This window comes from Triticum aestivum, chromosome 5A (genome assembly GCF_018294505.1).
Source record: "Triticum aestivum cultivar Chinese Spring chromosome 5A, IWGSC CS RefSeq v2.1, whole genome shotgun sequence".
Classification (NCBI taxonomy): Eukaryota; Viridiplantae; Streptophyta; class Magnoliopsida; order Poales; family Poaceae; genus Triticum; species Triticum aestivum.
In genome coordinates, this window is record NC_057806.1 from 54,298,651 (window position 1) to 54,305,261 (window position 6,611).

Genomic DNA, 6,611 nt, shown 5'->3' on the forward strand with positions numbered 1-6,611 from the left:
GCCGCCACCTCCGTCTCCACCATAGATCGGTTCCCCCTCCTCTGGCCGGCCTCGCCGGGGTTCGGACGTGCGGGCGAGGGGGGGGGGGGATCTATGAGTGGAGTTCTTAATAATAGTAGTGTTTTCATTTAGATTAGTTTAGGGTTTTAGTAGCCATCTTCTTCTTCATTGGAGATGGCATCGTCTACAATAAATAATCTTTGGGCCTTCGTTCGACGACGTGATCCCCTTCTCGACCTTAATGGTAGTGTTGGAAGATTTATTTTATCTAGGTATGATCCTTCAGATCTTGTTTCGTCGAATCGATTTTGGACTTTTTTCCTCTTGGTCACCACGAGGAGGATTGTCCTCACAATATCTATCTCAGCTGCTATGCCCTCGACAATGATGATTCATACTCTCGACTCCCAGCAGCGTCGACCTAGCTGTTCGGTTTTTTGTCCTAGAATACCGGTGTTGGTACTCTTTCCGATGTTGGTTGATTACGTTAATAGCTACGTGCGTGTATTGTAGCCAGCCCAAATTAAAATTATGGAAGAACCCTCGTTGGTATTTACATGCCTGTGGCTTGATACTTTTATTATTTTCTGCGGCTGCCTTGAGAGAAGTACAAGAAAGAAGAAAGAGTTTGAAAATCTCAAAGATTTGCTAGTTTTTTAGACTTTATTATGTAATTTGTGTAGTCAGCTCATGTACTACCATGTACAACTGACAACTATAAATATATCATGGTATTAATTGTGAAAAAAATTAAAAGGAAAAGTGTGTCGCTAGATCAAACTTCAAGGAAAGATGTGTCATTTTATCAAACTAGATGACCCGTTGCGCCCATGGCGCAAAGGCCGAGCGGCAGCCAAGTATTGAAAGAGTGTGCATTGAAATATGTAGGTACAAAACAAAACATATGAAAATAAACGCATAATAACCTTTTCAGTTGGCATACATCTGGACTTATTCGAGCTAATATTCTTGATAGGGCAAACAACAATATTTTTCTTTACACCAAGAGTTTCAAAAGAGCTTGCATACCTGCAATGAGCAGAGAACATGCAATAGACAAATGATAAACATAGAAGTCTTAGTAGACATCTCTACTAATGCTAGGTTATATAACAAGGGACTCTTGCAACTTGTTTATATTGAGTAGACGATCAGGCGCAGTCTCTTGGAAGTGCATTTAAAGTCGAAAGCATATGCTTGACCTTTCTTCATGTGCGCCTGACGAAAGAAGTCACTCCAGCCTCTAGTGATGGTGGCCCTTTTGTCAACACCCATGATAAAGCAGGCTGTGACAGCGGTAGTTCCGTCTCCAGTAGTGATTGGCAGTTCACCATGGTCAGCATCCATGTGTGAGAAAAGGGAGCTCTTAGAAAAGGGAACCCCAAAATACTGAAAATGAAAGTAAAGGTTAGTTAGTATATCATTTTATACGATGTCATTGTATGAAACAAAACAAAGTAATTGCAAAGGATTACCATCCTTTTGCCGTCTGTAGCAAATGTTTCTATCATGTGACAGACATACTAGTGATTAGATGTGGTGGTGTTCTGGATGATCTTTCGCAGTCTACGAACATTAATATTGTTGTCTAGGTTGATGGTTTGGCGCTTTTGTTGTGTCTAGATGACCCGTTGCGCCCATGGCGCAAGATGCTAACTATAACCAAGTATTATGTGGGTATATATTGATGATCATTATACATATGTAGTATAAGAAAAGAAAGCTAATGATAGAGGATTACAATGTTCATAGCATGGAGCATGCCACATCTAAACATAAGGCTGTGTGGAGTTCATCATAGATGGCACAAAAGAATTATAAGCACGAAGCTAAATATAAGAATGGTACTTAAGCAGCTGGTTCGCCTGGGACATATATTTGAACATGTTACTATGCTTACTATCACAAAGCTGATGAAGTATATGGAACTGTTGGTAGCCAATCATTCACCCACCTGCTGCTGTTTTAGAAGTAATGGATAATGGATAATCAGAAATGCAAGATCCACCACAATAATTAGTTCTTTATATGTTTCTTTGCCTGATAAGAGCAAGAGTGACAAGCAAAAAAAAGGAAACGCATTATTTACATATTTGAGTTTGCACCATGGCATGCATGATTCGGAAAGCTATAAGAACTGTAGTGATCCAAAGAAATAAAGGAGATGATGGAGACCTTACCTATAACTTGTCACCGGCCAAAAAGTTTGACCAAGCTATGAAGTGATAACTAACAAAAACTTGCAGAAGACATGCTTAAGGCCTTTGCTGACCATACATAAACCATGTCGACGATATTTTAGGACCTTTTCCAACTGTAGAAAATAAACCATACGTACATGTAATCAATAGGAACTTGTCAGAGAATTACTCCCTCCGTTCCTAAATATAAGTGTTTTTAGAGATTACTATTTGGACTACATATGGATGTATATAGACGTATTTTAGAATGCAACTATCTAAGTGAAAGTTCCATTTATATCCCACCTGGGCTATCAGATGTGGAAAGTGCTTCAAATGAAGTGAGAATACGCGAGGAAACTTACAATTTTATTTGCAATTCATTCCAGTTATGACAGTGAGGTTTACAAAAGCGGCAAGTACCCATGCAGAGGTGTAGACACAGTAGGGTTTGCTTGGCCAATCGGCAGCCTAGCCGCAGCAACCTCGTCACCCCACCCAAGGTGCAAATTCACTTCATGTAAAAGAAAAGGCATCACAACATGAGAATCAATGGCAGATATATGTAGTATTGATAATGTAGAAGAAACATTTGTTCAGTATATTTTTCTTATCAGTATGTGGTGCACCAAAATATTAATTTTATCAACATAGAGTCCATCATTAAGTAACAGGCATAAAGTCCAGAATTTAATGAAGCAATAGAGAGAACACTTTATATGCATATGTACTTAATAACCAGAGGTAGAAAGCAGATGTCAGGCAATAGATATTTGACTGCAGGTACAAATTTGAACATATCTTTAGTAAAGTTCAAATATAAATAAAACACTATGACAGTTATTCTTTTATATCTTAAATATCAAAATGAGAACATGCCTAACAAGGCATCTGGTGATATTAGTCCATGCATCTTTATCTTACTGCCATTTGGATCTTTACTAAGTTGTTTAATTTAGATCTGTTACAAAGCATTGTTCTTTTATATCTTAAATATCAAAATGAGAACATGCCTAACGAGGTATCTGGTGATATTAGTCCATGCATCTTTATCTTACTGCCATTTGGATCTTTACTAAGTTGTTTAATTTGGATGGATCTGTTACAAAGCATAAGCCTCGACACAGCTCCATATATGCTATCAGAAATGGCCTGACAAAGAGTAGTTTTGTCGACAACAAAGATTTGAACAATTGATTGCACAATTCCTAGTAGAGTTTATGCTACCTTAAATCCCAGAATTTTAGGCCATCCTCTCCAGTAGTGACAAGGGTGTTTGTGTTTTCCTCACTGTCAAAATGATATGGGTCAGACTCAGTGTTTACCCTTTGGAAGGGAATAGAAGTATAACACAACTTAGTACCTTACATATATATCGTGCCCACGAGAGGCCTCTGGTGGGAACAGATTCAGCAGTACCTTAACCAGAACAGCTAGTTAATATAACACACAAACGAAAAAATAAGAGATATGCAGTACAACAAATCCAATTGTTTGCTCTTTAGCATGTGAAAGTAAACAGTTCCTGAGTCAGACACGTCATCTGAATGGCATAAGTGATAGAAAACAATGGAAAGGGAGATAACAAACCATTAAAATGTCTTCTGACGGCAAGCCTGTGGAGACCTAGATAAAGCAACCTGGAAACATCAAAATCCAACCATGAAAATTCTCAGTATGGCATGTCCTAACAAAACTGGGCAGTTATCGGATTTAAATTAAGAAAATAATTTTGTACATGCAAAAAAGATACCGTTCCATCATGACATCCTTCCAGTATCATATCATGAGGAGAAGATGACTAATCAACAATCAAGGGAATGGTGTTTACCATTACAAAGATGGCGCAAGTGCTCCTATAAGCCGCACAGCTGGTTTGCTACTGCACTCACTTGGTTGATTAAACCTGAAAGTTTTTTGCAATAACCTGGATTAGTCATGCTATACATGAATAATGCGATTATTATCCGACTTTAGTTAACTCCAAATTCTGTACCAGCACAAAGAATCTATGAGCCGAAAGAGTTTAGTCTACTGGCCATAAAGGAACAGGCACAGACCGAAGCAACTGACTGAAGCTCTTTCTTGCAGGCATGGGACATCACACATTTGTTCATTACTTCATGTAACTGAGGCCAAAAAGGACAATAAGCTGACTCCTATTTTACTTATGACACTCCCTCTCAACGAATACAAGGAGAAGAATTGCACATAAGTAATATAAACGGGAGGAGAAAATAATCAAGATATATAGATTCTGAAGGAGAAGTAGCCAAGATAAAGTAATACAAGCATTCCCCTAGTTTAAAGCACAAACAACCATGGTAAACACAAAGAAGGGGAGAATCAAGCAGAACACACCTCCACCGAAGCAGCGGTTGATCAACAACAGGAACCGCAAGCTCGCAGATCCACCAACCTAGCAGATCCTAGACCTTGCAGAACAAGGGCAGCCATAGTAAGCAGCAACCTAGGCGACGAATGAAACCACATGAGGAGGAGCAAGAAGAACATACCTTAAGTACAGACCGTGGGTCTCTTATTTCTTTTATTTTTCAATGCCTGCAATAAAAAATGATGGGATAATGAGCAGCTGGAAATCAGATAATGTGCAGACTAAAGACTTTATATCGCCTAGCATGAGCACAAATGGAAATATATCAATGCCTGCAATAAAAAATGATGCTACATGAACAAAACAACAGAAAGATTGTGAAACCAAAGTACAACGAGAATTATACTACTTGCATTTTATCAAACAGGTAGTGTGTATTTAATTCATACAATAGTGTTGGACACATCCCTCTACCAAATACTCTTCCTGTGTCCCTTCTCTACCCTCAAATCCATGTCCAAACCACCAAAATCAGCAAACATACACATTCTCATCCTATATGTTGTCTATTCAACAAGGAAACTAAATCTTGGACTCACCAAATTTCTCAGAGAACGAAAGTAATCCAACCAAATACACTGGATGTATACAGAGATCATGCCTACTCTTCTTCTTCTTCTCCTACAGGAGCACAACAACAGAGGAGGGGTTGGAGCCGGCCATGGTTGAGACTTGGGAGACGAAGGAGGCCCGTGGGGAGTGACCTGAGAGCGCCTCATCCGTCCATCGGCAACAACAACAGCATACGAACCGGATCCTCCGCCGCCTTGGCTCGTCGCCTTGCAGCCTCACCCGCCCTCACTGCCATCGCCAGGAGATGCCGCCGCAATGTTCTCCTCCGGCCAGATGTGACGAGGAGAGAGGATGTGTGGGGAGGAGAGATATGGCGGCGGCAGCGTATCGAGAGGATGAATGGGGAAGGAGAGGTGGCGGCGAGGCATGGCTGGAGTAGGACGGGGGATTGATGGGGAGGAGGGATGTGGGGCTCGAGAAGGACGCGGGATTGGTGGATAAGACGCCCACGATCGGCTCGGTCAATCCCGCAACCCTATGAGACCAGAAGACCACAAGCGCCCCGCAACCACGAGACCGATAGATGGGCCCGCTGCGGCTGAAGCGGAGGGGTCGCCGCTGGGTGCAAACGAGGGCGGTGAAAAAATGCCCTGCCAACCCACGAACGACGCTCGCAACCCACGATCAATCGCCCCTGCTTTTATCTGGACACAGACACACACACACTGTGTCGCTGCAAGGCTGGCCCGCGCAAAAGTCTGGCCCATGCGTCAGTGGCTGTAGCCCGATTATGCCACGTACATAAGAACGAGCGACGGGATTTTCACCAGGTCGACAGAAGGTACGCTGACCATGGCCAGCAGTGCAGATCGAGCGTATAGGACCAGTTTCAACCGGTGATGGCGTTGGAATGGCGGGTTGGCTAGCTTGATTTATATGTTCAATTGGTCGCGAGAGACAGAGGGGACTCGGCCGAGGCGGACGATTCAGGGCTCGCTGCCGCCACGAACGAGAATGAGAGAGAGAGAGAGACAGAAAGGCGATGGCAATAGAGACGGCGGGCGAACACCTTTTCCACGATTCCACCCCTCTCTCACAGCGCGAACCCTATCGGCCGCGGCGGTGGATGGTGATAGGCAGGAGACCGAGACAGTTCATGGCGTGACGATGAGCTTGGCGGACCTCGAGCGGTGGGGTTGCCCTACCTCCACAGCAATCTCACCTTCCCCTGCAGGTGTGAGGAGGAGCGGTCCTCTCACCACACAACGACGACCCATCCCGACCGAGGTAAACAACCAGGAGCGCGACCTGGACTGGATAACTATCCTAAGAGCATCTCCAATAGCCGTGCTAAACAAGTACCGCGTCGCAAAATTCTCATTTTAGCGCGCGCAAACGGTATAGTGATTTCAGCGAGCGCGTAAAAACCGCGTGCACGGCATATCTAGTTCGGCGCGCGGGCCGAAACTCCATCGTGCGCCGCTTATTTGCTGCGCCCGCCCCCGCGCGCTTGCTCGCAACTC

At 43.2% G+C, this 6,611-nt stretch overlaps 1 long non-coding RNA gene across 15 annotated transcripts; it reads right to left on the reverse strand.

Annotated features, from left to right (window-relative positions):
- Positions 1-951: 951 nt before the first annotated feature.
- LOC123102291 (uncharacterized) lies at positions 952-5,610 on the reverse strand. 15 transcript variants are annotated; one of them, XR_006448885.1, is made up of 10 exons: positions 5,115-5,610; positions 4,697-4,742; positions 4,542-4,615; positions 4,012-4,086; positions 3,544-3,820; positions 3,408-3,470; positions 2,604-2,694; positions 2,181-2,314; positions 1,955-2,040; positions 952-1,389 (listed from the first exon to the last, which is right to left on the reverse strand). It is a non-coding gene; the product is annotated as an uncharacterized lncRNA (long non-coding RNA). The 15 variants fall into 15 exon arrangements; XR_006448882.1 differs by having other exon boundaries at positions 2,546-2,694; positions 5,115-5,609; XR_006448884.1 differs by having other exon boundaries at positions 952-2,314; positions 3,549-3,599; positions 3,771-3,820.
- Positions 5,611-6,611: the final 1,001 nt, after the last annotated feature.